Source organism: Plectrocnemia conspersa, unplaced genomic scaffold (genome assembly GCF_051122295.1).
Source record: "Plectrocnemia conspersa isolate PC_06_02 unplaced genomic scaffold, ASM5112229v1 ptg000001l, whole genome shotgun sequence".
Classification (NCBI taxonomy): Eukaryota; Metazoa; Arthropoda; class Insecta; order Trichoptera; family Polycentropodidae; genus Plectrocnemia; species Plectrocnemia conspersa.
In genome coordinates, this window is record NW_028277165.1 from 30,013,508 (window position 1) to 30,032,240 (window position 18,733).

The 18,733-nt window shown below is 28.2% G+C and overlaps 1 protein-coding gene across 3 annotated transcripts in view; it reads right to left on the reverse strand.

The window, feature by feature from the left end:
- KaiR1D (Kainate-type ionotropic glutamate receptor subunit 1D) overlaps positions 1–18,044 on the reverse strand; it is a 368,488-nt gene extending 350,444 nt beyond the window's left edge. For all 3 annotated transcript variants that reach the window (XM_088201720.1, XM_088201693.1, XM_088201729.1), the window contains exon 1: positions 17,747–18,044. The gene's annotated coding sequence lies outside the window, so the exon portion shown is untranslated. The remainder of the gene's footprint in view (positions 1–17,746) is intronic.
- Between the last annotated feature and the right edge of the window lie 689 nt (positions 18,045–18,733).

Here is an 18,733-nt window from a genome sequence, read left to right on the forward strand (position 1 = left end):
ATATGAAACCATTAGTAAATATATTCTGTCTCTCCTAATTAAATAAATTACATTACTTGCAACCGGATATTAGAGTATACTATTTTCTATATATAATAGATACAATATACACTATGTCTTGAAGCTAATAGCAAATCAGTATATTGAAAGCTTTCATCTTATATTTTCCACTATGTATTTACATTAAACATATGTAAAACGATACATGTGCTATGAAACACGTTCCAATAAATTCACGATAAAAATTTGTAATATTAAACGAAAGCTCTTAGAACTAATATAAGTTTTCGAACTACATTATTAAACTTCTCATATTTATAGAGCATCTCTTCAATGTTTGAAAGGAGACTGACAGTTGAATAATTTAAAACCTACACAGTATGGTAGAAGCAGGGCAACTTATATGGGAAGTATCGATCATATTTATAGTGTTTTGGGGTTGTTTGCCATTTCGGCCCTGTGGCGACCTTCTGCAGGTTTAAATCGCCGTCCCTTCCGCTAGAAGATCCAAAGGCTTAAGCACACATCTCACACAATAAATCACATACATACATACACACAAACCCCGAAGACGTTCTAGTTAACATTTTTATTGCTCACCCTTCCTCTTGACCCACATATGCATTAAACACCGGATCGTGGGGGATGATTGTAAATTAAGATAATCACCTGGCAACTCCCCAGATGAAGTGAAGAAGAAAACATTGCACGCGTATCAACGTTAACGCTTAATGCGTAAGAATGAGGGATGCTCGATTAGTTTATAATAAATAATATCTAAATTTATATTTTTTTGAAACGTATCGCTTTAAATCAAATTAATGATATATAATTGCTATAGCAATGATTTTTTTTTTGTCAATTCGTAAACTTTTCAAACACTCCTCATATATATATGTATATAGCACACGCAGCGATGGAAGGAAATTACCGTAAACGTATAAATCACCGATGAACGGTTAAAGAAGCACGCATGGCCAGCTCTCGCGAGAGGGAACGTGCCTCTGAGAGAAGCAGCTTCTTCACAAAGAGTTTCGATTTGCAAAAAGATGAAAATTCAGCATTGGGTGGGTTTCCACCCCTTTGGTGGTGTTTGAGAAAATCTCACGTGATAATACGAGATTCGCGAAGCTTGCAGATAACGCATTCATTTCAACGGATGTTTTTTTTTATATTTGTATCTGGATTCGAGAAAAATATGAAGTGTATATTTGTATTTTTATAATTTGCTTAGTAGAATAACTAAAATGATACTATATCTATTGATATTTTGACGTGAGAGCTGGGTACAAAATTTATATTATCGTAGTCACTGAAACTTATCTCGAACCGCACGTAAACAATTGTATACCGAACTTTATCTGTATCTGGAGAGACGTGTTTCAGATTAATAATTATTGATATTTATTAACATTGAATCTAAAAACCATATTAATTTAAATTAAACACACACCAAAAAATAATAATAATTGTGTGAGTATATTTATCCTAGACACGAGTTGAATCGTTGCGATTTTGATGCTGTGTTCAGAGTTTAAAGCACGGTTATTATAATTGAATTGTTTTATTTAGGCACAAATCTATTTAAGAAAAATCAGCCATGTGATTCTGTTTATTTTGAATATGCATTGGATCAGAGTAAAACTCAGATCTGATCTGTGCAATGCATTCGGGTTAAATTTTTAGATTACTTTTCTGTACAACTAAAGGTCGAAATCAAGTTTATTTCCTAAGTGGTTTTTGACTATAAGTGAGTGAAAAACTAGTGACTGTTACTTAAGAAATTATCAATATTCACTTACCATGATGAACTAGATATAAATATAATTAAAGAAACATGGGAAATAATAGGAACTAAATTAAATTATTTAATAAATAAAGCACTCTCCTTAGGAAAAATGCCTGAAAATTTAAAGATTGCTACTATTGTACCTATACCTAAAATAAAAAATAGTAAAAAAACTAAAGAAATGAGACCAATCAACATGCTACCGTGTATAGAAAAAATAATAGAAAAAGTAGTAATCAAACAATTAAAGGAATTTATTACTTCTCAAAACATAATATGTGAACAACAATCGGGATTCAGAGAAAAGCATTCTACTGAAACTGCATTACAAGTAGTGATAAATGATTGGCTGTTGGCTAAGGATACAAACAAAATTATTGGAGCAGTTTTCTTGGATTTCAAGAGAGCCTTCGAAACAACAGACAGAAAAATAATGTTAAAGAAATTGGAGAGTATAGGTATAAGTGATATAGTTTTAAGATGGTTTAATAATTACTTATATAAAAGAAAACAAAAAGTTAAAATAAATAATGTATATTCTGAAGAGAAATTAGTGTCTTATGGAGTACCACAAGGGTCTAAATTGGGACCATTGTTATTTGTTTTGTATATTAATGATATAGTTAATAACGTGAAAAAATGTAAAATTAATGTATTGCATAGGTGATAACATTAAAGAAATTGTAAATAATTTAAATAATGAATTAAGTATATTTGAAATATGGTTAAAGAATAATGTACTTAAATTAAATGAGAATAAAACTAAATGTATGTTTATTAATTATAAAAATGTGTTAGATAATAGTACCAAAATAGTAATAAATAACTCTAGTATAGAAATAGTGGATAATATAAAATATTTAGGAGTAATTGTTGATACAAAATTAAATTTTAAAGAACATTGTAATTACAATTTAAAAAAAATTAGTAGAAAAATAGGTTTATTATCTAGATTAAAAAATATATTAAGTATAAATACAAAAAAAAAAATTTACAATAGTATAATATTGCCCCATTTTAATTATTGTGCAACACTATTAAATATGGTTAATAAATTAGACAAACAAATGTTGCAAAAATTACAAAATACGCAATTAGAGTAATCTTAAATAAAAATAGATTAACTAATTGTAAAAGTATGATTGATAGATTAGAATGGTTGAATGTTCAAGAAATATTGAGTATGAATGTTTTAGTATTTATATATAAGTTAGAAAATAATATGTTACCAGAATATTTTAATAAGTATTTAATAAGAAATAAAGATGTACCTAAATTTAATACAAGAAATAGAGAAAATTTAAAGATAATTAAGTATAAGAAAACGAGTACGGCTAGGGGAGTTATGTACGGAGGTTTTGATTTATATAATAGTCTTCCAAGAGAAATCCGAAACAGCAAAAATATAACGGGTTTCATAAATGGAATAAAAAAACACCTTCGTACATATAGAAATAAATTATAATATTAACCCTTTGCGCTCGTAAGTCGACTATGTGTCGACATCGTATTTCAAGCGTTGTACTCGAACGTCGACAATATGTCGACAAAACTTTGAATGCATTTATTGGCTTTGTGTTCAAGCAAATTTTGAAAATTTAAATTTATTAATAGTAAAAAGACTTCTGTTAAACACATTTCAGTAATATTGAATTTTTAACTTATGCAAATAGCTCAATAATCTTAAATTTACAAGTGTAAGTTTATTGTAAAATTTTTCATCGGAACATGGTCAAAGCGCGCGCTGTTAGGACGGCATCGCGCTAGACTTGACAGATTAAGGTTGTCAATTATTGCTTTAAAACTGATTTTTTCCTTCTAAGGGCATCTATATTTTTATGATATGGGATGAAACGGGATCATATGCTCTAATTGTGCATAATTATTACTTTATATTGTGTGTCTGTTATGAAATAAAAATAAAATTTTTAAGACGGAAAAAAGAGCGAGATGCCGTTATGCTAGCAGAGCTCGCTTACTCGCTCGCACCAATAAAATGAGCGATTGACAACTATCGACCTGGGTACTCAACTCAAACGATAATATTAGTCTCAACACATTTAATGTATTTTCGAGCTAGCTAAATAGCTAAATTATGTAAAACAGAATTAGTAATCTGTGTTTTAATTATTTATAAATACATATATTGATTTTCTTTTAAAAATTATCCATATAATTACGAATGACGATATAATATTGAATTTTTAAGGACGTGACGATGAATTCGATATTAACCGCGATATTATTACTGTGACAGTAATAGCATGCGTTTATGCTAAGACTATTTTTACCAATTTTAAATATAGTACAAGTATTTAAAGTTTCAAGTTTTAGGATAATCTTTTAATGTAATCATTTTTTATGATCAATTTATTTATATTTTTTAGAACTGTTTTAATAAATTCAAAACTTAAAAATTCAAAAATAAAGCCACGAGGCCAAACTACGCTGGTTCGCTCTAGGTGTAAAAACGCCTGCCAATCCAAAACAGATCCCCACAAAAAAACAATGTAATATTTATCATTTCTGCCTCAAATGGGCAAATACATACGAAAAACTTGTAGAATATTTGTCTAAATATAAAATTTGATCATTTTCACAAAATATTATAAAACTTTACCAGCCCCACCTATTTTTTTTTTATGTACTAAAAAATTGGGTGGGGCCTGGCCCCGATTGCATTTATATTATCACCACAGCTGATATTTTTGAGCGCCATTTCAAAATTTGTTAATATGTGGGGGCACCTATTCATGCCATATTTTTAAAAATATTATGGTTAAAATAATTTATTTACAGCCTTAAAATATACTAAAAAGCCATTTTATTAGGCTCAAATGCTCACGGCACCTTTAAATGTCTAATGAGTACTAGCGATTTTCTTGATGACACCTATATAAGTCATCCGCGGTGAAAGGGTTAAAAGTATTGTAAAACATATTTTTTTCAGTGAGTTTTAGGATTGCATTACACTTATATAAATTTATCCATATTTAACACTCTAAAGGTGGATGACTCAAATATGCGTCATTGAAAAACTATTGTTAAAAGTCGTTTATGCACAACATAATCAACACTTACACGTTTAATTGGATAAGATTTAAAACACAGTTTGTAAATTAGTGATATCTATTATATATTGTTAACTATAATTACAGTTTACAATCAATAGATGTCGCTTAGCAGTTAGGGCTTAATTTTAATAATAGCGCATTCTTAATATTAAAATGTTTAGTTTGCTGCGGGACCTGAACCGATAGTCTCTAGGATATCAGTTCAACGCCTTAAGGACTACGACATTCCGGTTATACAAGACAATCTAAATATAAAGTTGTAAAATCGCCATGACGCGTTTTGAATGTCTCTCTGTAAAACATATGACTGAAGAATATAGACAAGGTTATTTTGCTCGTGTAACACCATAGACCAGAGGTCGGCAAACCTTTTTTGTGAAGGACCAGATTGTAAATATTTTAAGCTCAGCGGGCCAGGAAGCAAAATTAAAATAAGCTTTATCATTTCTCTCAAATATTCAAATGTATTGCAAAAGGCGTTACGTGGGCACTGAAGATGCTGTCAAATTTAAAGTGCATAACGTCACGGTGAAATACAAAGCAATAGGAGCACCTTATAAGGTGATACCTAGCTAGCTCCTTAACTCGACGGTTGGCCGCTCTATTATAGCACATACTTTGATTTTTTTATATGTCAAATCTAACAATTACTTGCAGGCCGGATTAAAATAAGCAGAGGGCTTGATTTGGCCGTAATTTTCTGACCTCTGCCATAGACAGTGAATATATTAAAAATATCTAATTTAATTTGGCCTTCTTTTTCGTATTTTAAATATTCCTATCCTAAGTGCATGTAAACGCAGGACAAATACCCCCTGGATAGATATATCTCCCATCAAAACTCCCCTGGACATTAACCCCCTGTACAAATAATCCCCTGTGCAAATAACCCCCTGACAAATAGCCCCCTGAAAATTAACCCCCCGTGTAAATAACCCCCCTGACGATTAACCCCCGCCACGTATAGAGATAAGTATTTTATATAAGTTGTTATTATTTATAATAAATGGTCATTATTTTAATAAAATAATGTTTAATACGAATAATCAGTATCAATACTAATTTATTTCATTCAGCAAAATACAGAATTTTAAAAATATCAATAAAACTAACACATTTACGAAGAAAATATACGTATTGTATATTTTGTACCGGTGACCGGTGCGAGCAAAATTGTTATAAAGAGTATTAAAAAAAAATAAAAAATATTATTAGGCTAGATACATATGTATGTATAATACAGCTAAACTTTGGTAATGGCGTCAGTATATGTTTTATTAAGTATAATAGAGCGTCACGAGACGTGTTAAGTAATATCTGTATTATCTTTATACGTGGCGGGGGTAATTGTCAGGGGGATTATTTGCATGGTGGGTTAATTGTCAGGGGGTTATTTGCACGGGGGGTCAATGTCCAGGGGGGTTTTGACGGGGGGTTATTGTCCAAGGGGTATATTTCCAGGCGGTTAGTGTCCTAGAACCATATTTTCTAATCTAGATTCTCCTTTATATATGGACCTTCGCTTTACTTTATTTGGAATCTCATTATCGGCAACTTAGCGTCAAAAGTGTTAAATTTTGCTTTTAAAAATCATTGGTTATATCGTCAAAATGTATCCTTTTGCTTAAAACATATGTGCTGATGTGCATATTGTTTGTGTTTTATTTATTGTAAGGTGCATAACAATTTTTCGTATTAAATGTGTTTTTAAACGTTATTATATGTTGATATATGTTTTATTTAACTAACATATATTTTTTTTTTTTTATAATACGTTTATTGTAATCTATTTTTCTAAAAAGTCTAAAACTTGTTAATGGGAATATATTAACTATTTACCAAGAAAAAACAACAATTAAAAAAACTAAAAACTAAGGTTTTACTAAGAAAAAAAAACAACAAGTAAAAAACTTGTGCTCTTTGTAATTTTAATCTTGATTAAATTTTATTGTAACCATTATTTTTTTGTATGAACGCAAATTGTTGATCGATGTTATGAGCGCTAAACGCTATAGAACGAGCGCGATGCGCAAGATAATAAGCGCATTGCGCAAGATAATAAACGATAGGTGCAAAAAAAATACAAACAGTCCAATATTTTAATTATTCAGAATTCATATGACATCTAGCTATTTACAAATTTCTTAATGGTTATAAACCCCTGCCGTAACATCACTCAGCTGTTTTTTTAAATAATTCATTTATTTGTTTTACCGCGCATTTGATTGCGATGGACGAAAAATCATCTAAAAACATCATTACATTTACCTTCCTATACTATGTATACCTAATACTATGTCATTTATTTTTTGTGAATAGTAAGTACAATTCTTCGTGAACACATTTTAATAAATTATTCTTTTCTAAGTTTAATGGTTAACGTTTTACAAAATATTTAAAAAAGTACAATAAAAAAAGTTATTTTCCGATTAAAGTATTTAAATTATAATATATTTTAAATATTTAATTTATTTTTTTTTAACTAAAATACTGACAAACTATCAATCTTTCGCTGTATTAATTTTAATTTGTAAAAAGATTAATCAAAACATGTTTTATTTCATTTTTACTTCCAAAAATTGAACATAAAAAAAGTCTCGAAATTAAATACGAGCTGGCGCTACCCCAACCAAAAAAAAAATACGAGTGCAAAGGGTTAAATCTTTATTATTGTATATTTTTATTTTTTCTTTCTGTTATGTATTTTTTATATATTTTTTATATATGTTTACTAAATTTGTTAGATGTAAAGATTAGCTATTAAGCTAAATAAATTATTAAAATAAAATAATCTAGCGAGCTAAACTATCACCACGTATTGTAAAAACGTTTTATATTAAATAGTATTTATTTTTTATATTACATAGCGCATTTAAATAAATAATATTTTCGTAAATAAATCTCAGTATTCTTATCTCATACTATTTTTTATATTCTCTATTGATATTTGAACGACCCAAAACTTGGACCATAATCATAAATTATTCGTAATAAATTTGATGCATTGAAAAATGTTAAAGAATTTAAATTCGCATTTAACTCGTAATAGGATTAAAGCAATATTTTATACATATAAAATCAGTTAATCCCATACATTGAATATATATATATATATTTAAAAAAATTAAAACGAGACAGCAATTTAAATATATATATATTATTATCTAGTGCGTCGTTAGTAAGCTTTATTAAATCAAGTTTACTCAATTGAACTGCAATAATAGACGTTTCATATTTATTAGTATGGTACAAAAGACACATTTTATGTGTCCCGGCTCGTAAAGCAAAGAACATGTAAATGATGTACATGTTGACGACGTGAAACTTTTTTATTTTATACGGTAATAAAATTACATCGTAAATGACTTATTTATTATTTGTTACACCGTGAATATAAAACGTAAAAAACACAACATGAATTGCGCTGTTGTTTTTCTCGTGGCTTCTTAGGATGGAAAAAATCAAGATTTAGAATTGTATCTTTACGTATGCATCACTATATAAATAATATATTTTTCATCAGCAATACACTGTTATATAAAAAAACATATATTTATTATTAAGAATATTTTTGGATTTAACTTTATGTTCAATTCAAACATTTTTATATTATAACCAATTTAAAATGTTAACAGAGAAATATAAAAAAATGTCTTACAATATACATATAATAAATTTCATTATATATTATGTATTAGATAATCCCGAAATGGAAGTCTTTTTAATATGCAAGCTTTAAAAATCAGTCGTGCTTTACCGGTTAATACCAAAGTACGTCTAATGTTATATCTAAATTGCTTTTCAGCATCTACATACTTTGCAAAAATTAAATACGAAATTGTATATTGTATGAATTTCTTAAAAATAATCTAATAAATCAATTATAGGTGATTTATAGATATTCGTATTGTCAAATTGTCAAAGATATTCGAACGGGAAATTAGGATATCAAGAATAGTCCTGGATGTGGAAAAACATCAAAGTTGGCTCTAGAAATAAAAGCAAATCCCACCCAAACTATTAATCAGCTGGCCGAGAAACTAAACAAGTCCAATTTAACAGTGCATTGTAAGATTGGAAAGAGTTTAGACACATTGTTTATGGGTTTAATGCGAAATGATAAAAGAAAACAAGTCAGCGTTTATCTGTTTATCCCAAAAGCTTATAGCCTTTTCTTGATCATTTATTAACCAAATATAAAAAATGGTGTTGTACGACAATAATCGTCGTACAAGACTGATTATCCAAAAGTCAAGTAACAAAACTCACCTCAAAGTCCTCTCTCACTGTAAAAAAAAGTAATTTTATGTGTACGATGAGATTGCAAAGAGATTATGCATTATTATTTTTTTAAACCAGGGCAAACAATAACTGAATCATTTCCAAAAATAAGTTAAAATATGTCTGTGACCAGTCGAATAGTCTAACAACGCGATAATGCAAATCCCCGTGTGGCAAAATTATTTTTTGATAAAACCAAGGAGCTTGGCTGAAATGTTTTATCTCATCAACCCTATGCTTCTGACCTTGCTCCTTTCGACTACCGTTTATTTCGATCAATGTAACATTTCTTATGCCTGCACTACACTCTCTGAAAGTTGGCCAAGGTTGGCCAAGGACGGAGTATATAGTGGGTTACTTTGCGGTTACATCGGTTGAGTTTTGTTCTGCCCGCTCTAAAATCTCTCGGAAGTTGTCTGAGGCTACCAAGAACGAGAAGTAAAGTGGTGGTAATTCAGTCGACATTGTTGGCAAACTACTTCACCTTTCGCTATCTCACGTGCTAAGTGACGAGAGTGAGAGAGACAATGATATGGTTTTTCGCAAACTGAAATAAAACGAGTAACCCGATTCAAATTCGGAATGCGCGTAGGCGTCCTATGGTCAACACGCATGACAAGCGCTGCATCGTGGACACGTGGTCAAGTTATAATACCACATGCTTATTGGGAACTTCAACAAACTCTTACTGACATCTATGAATATTTTAGGGCACCAAAAGGGATTAGTTATATTTTTGATAGTATATTCTTCTAACAGTTATCGTTATTATATTTTTTTTCATATAAAATTAAATAATTAAAAAATTATTAGTGCTACTTGATTTTGTTAAAAAAAATCGTTTCGAATATCTTTATGTATTTTCCTAGATCGGTTTAAATAAATGTCACACCATAACGAATTCTTATTTAAAATCGATGGCGACCAATTTTAGAATAGTCACAGATGTGGTGTTTGTATTCTGAACTATCATTTTTATGTCTTATGGCATTTTGCAAAAGCCGACAAAGGTTTTGCGTAAATTGAATATTTACGATCGAAAAGTTTTCACTGATATTGTATTGGTAAGTGCCACACAAGCTTTTATAATTATCAGTAGCGTAATTTTAATAATATTACAATTCAAGAATTGCGATTATTTGGCACATTTTTTGATCGCGCGCAAATATGCTAGCTGTATGTGACAGCAGCCGCCGTGCGGACGTCATTCACGGCCGCCGTCTGGACGGCATATGATATTTGTGGTAGTGTGACCGCTACTCGGAAGTCGGCGACCTCTGCTAACTTCAGTTAAACTTCGGTTCGGACAACTTCCAGAGAGTGTATTTCAAGCATTAGATTTTAAAAAATAAAAATGCAGACGATTTTAAGAATATTTTGCATCAAAATCTCAAACATTTTATGCTAAAAAAAATTTAAAAATGGACCGATTGGTGGAAGAAGGTTATATTTTTAAAAGTATATTTTTTTGAGTCATTAAAAAGCGATATTTATTTCGAGGTTAGTGTATATAATAAATATATTTTTCTACACTTACGAATTACGTATTTTTATACAATACCTAATGGTAAGGCTAATCCTGGAAAATTATTTAACCAGAATTAAGCAAAATAAATCAAAAATATTTGGAAATAATTTTTTTGTCTCATAAATAAATTATTCATAAATAAATAATTTTCTAGCTGTTACTGTAATAGTGATCACAAAAAATGGCATAAATATAATATTTATAATTATTAAGAAATCCTGATTTTATGCTATTAATTGATACTTAATTTATTCCCATTGTATAATAACAAATGTAATACATACATGTTTAAATATCATTTTTTATAAATATGGTAAAGTAATTTAAAACACTGACCCATCATATAAAATATTAACAATAAAGACGTTATTAAAATAGTTTAATCTGCCGTGCGAATAAATTTTGCTAAAATTAGTTATTAATATATACCTTATTAATATTATAAATGTGGAAATTATTTAAAACACTGACCCATCATATAACATATTAATAATAATAAATAGGTTATTAAAATAGTTAAACCTAACGTACGAGCTATTATTGTTAAAATAAGTTAATAATATATAACAGTTCTAAAAATAAATAATAATGAAAACTCTTGTAAATATATTATATATATATATATATATATTGTTAAAAAAAGCAAAAATAAATAAGCAGTCGTAAATATCTTCCTCCTTCAATAACACTCGACGCCTCGAAAAGCAAAAAAATTATCTTTCAATTAACATAATTGGATAATAACGTCCCTCTTTAAGACTTGCAAATTAAAATAGGTAATAATCTAATTCTGGACTTTATATATAAAATACCAAACATAAATTTAATTTTTTTATCGGCATTACAATTAAAATCAATTAAAAAATGAAACTCGTGATAAATAAAAAACAATTGTCTTTTGAATCTAAAATTGTATTCAAGAAATAATTCGAAACATCTGCTTCAAACATATATTTGAGGTTCATATAGTTTGATCTTTGTTTGTCTTTATATTTATTGGTTGCAAAACTTTAAACCCTCAAAATCTAGGCAATACAAATTAATACATTTCAGATGTAATGTTAAAGTAAACTAACAAGATTTACATCTATAACTTAAATCGATTACTTTAGTAATTTTAAAACATTGTTGATAGTTGCAGAGAAGGACTTTAAAATTAATATATATATATATATATATATATATATATATATATATATATATATATATATATATATATATATATATATATATATATATATATATATATATATATATATATATATATAAATGTATATATATATATATATATATATATATATATATATATATATATATATATATATATATATATATATATATATATATATATATATATATATATATATATATATATAGAATGAAACGATAAAATCAAATAATAGTGGTGGCTCTCATTAAAGAAATAAAAAACACAAAGAATCCATTTTTTATGATAGAATAATTTTCAACATTCTTTTAAGTTGTTAAAAATTGAAACTCTTTAAAAATCATAAAGAATAAACTATAATGTTTTAATACATAGAATAATATAGTGAAGTTTTGAATGATAATTATAAGTATCAGAATTTTTTACAACGGAATACTGGTATTGACTTAATGAAAATATTTTGGTAATATTAATTTTACTACTTCATTTAATATGATATTACCAACAATTGTGATATTATTATGGGGTATATTAAATGCTTTGATATGTATTTTGAAATAAATAATGCATCTACATATAAATTTACTGGTACATTTAAAATTTAAAAAGTAAACAGCCGCGCAAACTATTTTAGGGTTAAATTTTACCGACCATTTTAAAAAAACATATTTTTCTTAAAACTCATTTAACAAAAAAATTCTCTAATTTTTAATAAGGCTAAATAAATTACTGCATAAAACCGCATATTACTTTTTTTAAATGTAAGTATAATTCACATGGGTAAGTTTTTTCAACCAACAATTGTTTGTCTTAATTTTTTTTAAATTATTAAAATACTTTGAGATCTTAAATAATTTTAAATTATAATATTTAAAAATATATATATATATAACATTATTGTGTAAAATTATATTATATCTCATTATGTTATGTTTTAACGTATATTTATTTTTCAACAATTTTAATATACTTATTATTTTATTTTTGAATTTAATTTTTCTTCGTTAAAATTTTACATTTGCCATTTTTTTACCATAATAATTAAATTCAACCTCAATTTAGTATATGATGAAATTCATTGACATTAAAATATAGTTCTACAAATAACCTTAATATTAAATATTTATAGCGAAAATGTTTATTTAAGTCAAATTGCAACATAATAACATTATACATAAAGCTAATAGTCTGTTTTACTGTATGTTACAAGAGCTCCTCCCAAACGGTAAACAGTAGTGACGTGACGTTTGCACATGTCATGTTAAATTCTAGATCAATTGTACTATTTTCTACTTTCAACTTTTAAATTTAAAGTTGAGCTGAACTATACTGTAATACGTGCCAATGAAACAGCGACGTGCTGACTACGTACTACTGAAAGACGCGAAGACAAAAGACAAAGTATTAAAATAAATTTGTAATAACTGAATGAATAAAATTGAATATAATTAATAAAAAAAAATCCTAATGGTGTATATAAATAATGCTTATAATGATATCAGAAGTTTATAATAATAAAACGTGGATCCTAAACATCCCACGCGATAAAATCTATAGTGTCGAATGAAGCGAAGAGCTTTTCTCGCTTGTCAACATCCTAGAGTCTAGTAATTATAAATGACAAACGTCCACTTTTTTCGCATTTAATTTGTTTGGCAGTACGCTTCGTAGGAAAGAAAAGTTTTCATGTTCCTATTGAGGCCATAATGGATGGCTTTGGACCGTGGCCAAAAGTATAAGACATATATTACTCACGATAGATAAAACCGTCCCCGGATTGTGTGCAAAATCCACATTTTGATTTTGGCAAGTGTGTGTATGTGCGTGTGTTGGCCTCTTAAAAGCCCCGCTGGAATATGTGTTTCATATTGATTTTGCGTGACGCAGTAAAAGGGTTAAGTGAGACGGTAATGGGATGCAACGAGCGATGAGCTACCTCGAGAGCTTTCACGTCATAAATGCCATTAAAGCTTCGACCCCGATGGCAAAAATGGAAATAAATTTGACATGAAATTAAATAGATATATACATATTTTTTTTATTTATTAAATGCACCGAGTGGTAAACAAAATTAATACAAATCTAAGGGAAATTTTGTTGAAGTACTTTTCTGGATATAAGTCAATCTTTTGACAAAGTATGGCATATGTGATTATAATATAAAATCAAAAAGGCACTACCCTTCATATGGCAGAGCAGTGCCTTTTTGGTTCTATAATAAAATTTTAAGAATGATACTGGATGTTTTGTGCTATAGTCCAAAACTTTCTTATTTAGAAATACTTGATTAAATAACAAACTGAAATTGCAAGACAGAAATACAGGGAAAGAATGTAGAAACATCCCAAAAAATGATCTAATAAGTTGATTACGATTAAAGTTATTGATTTATTTTTAGTGAGCGATTCACCTACGTGAGATTTATTAATAGAAGTTTGCTTAATGTCAGGATGAAAAGACTGATTCCTACAATAAGGTATATACAGGTAAATAAATATTGATCTACATTATCAATATAAACCTTTAAACATATACTAACTTAAAGCCAAAAATGGACCAATACTAAATTGAGTTACTTTCAAATGCACCATTGTATGCAAATTACTTTTAATTCATAACACGTTTTGCATACTTATACTACATAATGAAGCTAAATAGCGTTTAACAAATATATTTAACTTTTATTTTTAATATTACAAGAATAATAAAAACATAAAAATATTTTTACAAATCAATACAAATTGTATTATATACAAAAAAACACCTGTAACATTTTTCTAAGAACTGAAGCTCAATTTCAAAGTCCCGCAATAAGATTCTTGTTAAAGTAGGTTATTAAAAAAAATGAACTTTCGACCTTTCGTTTCATTAAGCTAAACTACAATGTCGCAAATTGCAATGTCTAAAAGGTCTCATGTCGCTGATTCAAACGTATAATCGACATTAAAATTCGTTTTATTGAATTTTAATAAAACCGACGGTTCTGCTAATGCTGAACGAATCAAATTTAATTCGATTTGCTATCCCGTTTTGCTATCTGTAAAATGATAAATTATCTCCCGATTACCCAAATGGGAGGCATAAATTAAAATGCGAGCGCGAGGTCATAATTGAAAATTGTCATTTTGTAACAAAAAATAGTAATACTATGCATTGTACAGCATATCCCATAAAAATATGCATAATAATAACATTAAGCATGCATGCCATAAAAGCAATTAGTTTTTAATAACAATGAAATAATATCAAATGATTTATATAAACATATAATTTAACTTTGAAAGACTACTACAAAAATACTATTACAAGTAATTTAATATTACTACATATATATAATTAACTTTTACAAAGACACAGTAAGCAATAACTCAAATGAAACAATATGGTAATAATAAAACTTTTTTATAATATTTATAAAAAATATATATAATTAAGACACAAAAAGGTATTATTGTATATTACACGTTATTATTACTGCGAGTAAATATTATATAATTTTTTTAATAACGGTGAAAGTGGATTGGGGAAAAACGAAAGTCTCGAGGACATCTCTCGCGTTATTTAATTAAGAAACGAGATCTACGAGCCAGGGGCGCCAAAGCTTGGGTCCGAAAATTGAATATTAATGCTGTGTCGGAGAGGAGTAATGAAAATATTGTGCGGCTTTGTCATAATTGGACTTGATGCCAAATACTAAAATTTTAACTATGAAAATTAAATTTGCGACCAACTCAAGAGTTGTAATAAAATAAAAGGTTTTGGGTCGCTCCAAATGTTATTATATAAAATAATTATATAAATGTATAAGCTTATGAAACAAATTGAAATTAAATTTGTACTAAATTTTTATAATATATATTCGATATTACTTAATCAATGATATTGAGAAATATACATATTTTAAAACATATTAATAGTTTTTTAATATCAACATATTTAAATGTACAATAAAATAAAAATTTAGCCAGGGATAATGAATATGTAATAAATAATGCTACAATAAATTAATAAAATGTTTAAACCTTATTGTGTATTGTGATTTAATCCCTACTTTAAATTGACTCATTAAAAATACAAAAAAAAATACTTCTCCTTATTTTTAAAAATATAAAAAAAATTTCTGATACTTGATGATGTATAAATATACTTTTTGATTTAAATTTGTAACATTTTGTGTGAAAAATATGATTCAAGTGAAAAATTACCGACCAAGACCAAATTTTTTAGAAAATATATTTAAAGGAAAAGCTTAACTTAAATAAACCAAATTTATGAAATGGAATGTGTAATGAAAATTAGAGGCAATTTAAGCTGCTCTCTTGCATCATAACAATGTAAAATATATTATATGCTTGTTTATAATTATAATTACATACCATGAATGAGTTAATGCCTTTAAAATTATAAAATCAAGTAGGTATGAATTTTTGTGTAAAATATGTTTCTATAATATATGTATACTATCAATAAGGTTTTTATAAAAAAAAGCCTTAAATTTAAATATAAATACAGAGGCAAAAAATATATTTAATTTTTATTTTTCGTAGAAAATATTTTTGTTAAATTATTTTCTCAAGTGGGGGCATGAAAAATTTTTTTTTGTATTTTTAAATAGTGTGGTGTACACTGTAATGAACAAAATGTCCTGGTAAAAATAAATCTAAAATGGCTTCAAAATCAAGTAGTAAATTATTGTACATACTAATGTGCACTGGGTCTGGGGGGGTTAATACTTAATCTACTGGATTTTTTCATTTACTTTCTGTAATTAAATGTTGTTTTTATTTAGTATTTTTAACTATTCGAATATTGCATTAAAATAAAAAGATATTGAAATTAAGTTACATAGAATTAAAAATTACAGTTTTTTTTTTAAATTTTTAGAGCATACAAATATATTGATGCGTTTTTTTGAACATTTTTTTGATGCATTTGTAAAAAGAGCTTTGTCACACTTTTTTAATGCAAGTAATATATTTTTTATATACTTCTGCTTTTATTAGAGCTGCACATTTTTTTATTAAAATCAGTTTCCATTGATGCGAGAACATCAAATAATATTTATAAAATAAATAGTTTTTTTAATGTAAAATATAACTATACGTTTGATTTTGCAATGCTTGATTGTAAAAATATTTGACTACATAAAAAATATCTAGAAATTCAGTGAATCATATCTAAATGCTTTACTATTTCAACAAAAAATATCCATATTCATTCAATATGTATACAAATATTTTCTTTGCATCCCTTATAAAAGTAAGGAATATTTTATCGTACTGGTATTCACAATTTGAATATGCAGTGAAGGAATGTGTCAAAAAAAATTCAAAGTGTGACTATATTATTGAGGTATCCCTTATATTTTTAAGATTTATTAGAAATAATATACCTTAATTAAATATAAATATAATTAATTCACATTAAAATTGTAGCTGTTTTATTAAAATTTACTTTAAATGAACAACTGGAAGTATTTTTTTGTGAAAAAAAAAAACGATTTTAATGATTATTATACATAAAACATTTAAGCCTTTAACAGTCAGATGACAAAATAAAAATTGTGTTAATACATGTGTACACCTATTAATCTCTAATTCGGATATCTTTTAGTAAAAATATTTTTATCAAGCTATAAAGATAGATTTACATTAAAAATAAATAAGCGCTGCTTAATATATTGTGAGCCTAAACTCAAAAACATGATAATTTTGTCCCTTTACATTGTAATATTATATTTTCATGAAAATATTATAGTAACTCAATTTATATAAACCGAAATGAATATGCAAATATAAGAATAATCCAATTTGTTTACACCGCGTCATATTCGCAATGTAAACAATTAATATTCCCAGCAAACTCGCGTCACACCTCTGACGTCATAAAAATAATAACGTACATACCTTCCAGTAGATGTTGCTCTCGGATGGCTCCGCAGCGATGATCTTCAATTTGCACACAAGTTTCGATCACAATCACTCATAACCTCAAAAACGGTACGTCACCCGCCCAACCTGGAGGAATCCCTTCAAGATCGTAAGCACATTACGGAACACACACTCAGCGGTTCTCAATCGATACTCGCGCGCGCGGTGTCACACGTGTCCGTCCGGTCACTTTCGCCGTTTTCCGGTCACATCGTTTTCGCGGGACACGGCCGATGACATAGTGTGCGACGGCGACGGGGGCCCCGCTACGAATGGAGGCTGCGTGGAGCCCCCGGCAGCGGAGGGCGGGAGGGCGGCGCCCCGCGCACGCGCCCCTCCGGTCCTTTCGCGGGGGATTTTCAGAAGACAAGTCGGCGTGTTTTGTGGGTCACGGTTTGGGATGAATGGAAGTAGCGGTTGGGTGATGGGAATGCGTGTGGTGGCGGTGACCTTGTGATTAAAGTGTAGGATTACATTTCGTATGAAGTATTAAGATGCGTATCAATTAGCAAATACCACGCTATCTATCAGTGAAGAAATTCATTAACTTGTACTCTAAAGAAAACGCGACTTATTCCACTTGACAGAACTCAAGCCCTTTTAATTAGCAAAATTATATCTTTGACTACATATATTAAAGGTAACCTAAGCCTCGCCCTCAAGTTTTAAAAAACACAGTAAGGTGATCCAAAGACAGGGCGTGAAAACGTTGCACAATATCTAAAACTCATATCTTACTGTTGATGTGATTTTACGTTTGTAATTATAGAAAGATTAAAATCGTTTCCGTATCGTGTAGTAAGCTAAAAGTTTCGTCCTAAATTGCAAAAATAATTTCAATGCAAGCATCTAACGTTAAGATTTCTGAATAAAATCACCAAATTTCCAAGTCCAAACACAGCATCAAGATCGCAACGGGTTAACTAATATTTTGTTGAATTATACCTTATTACATATAAATTA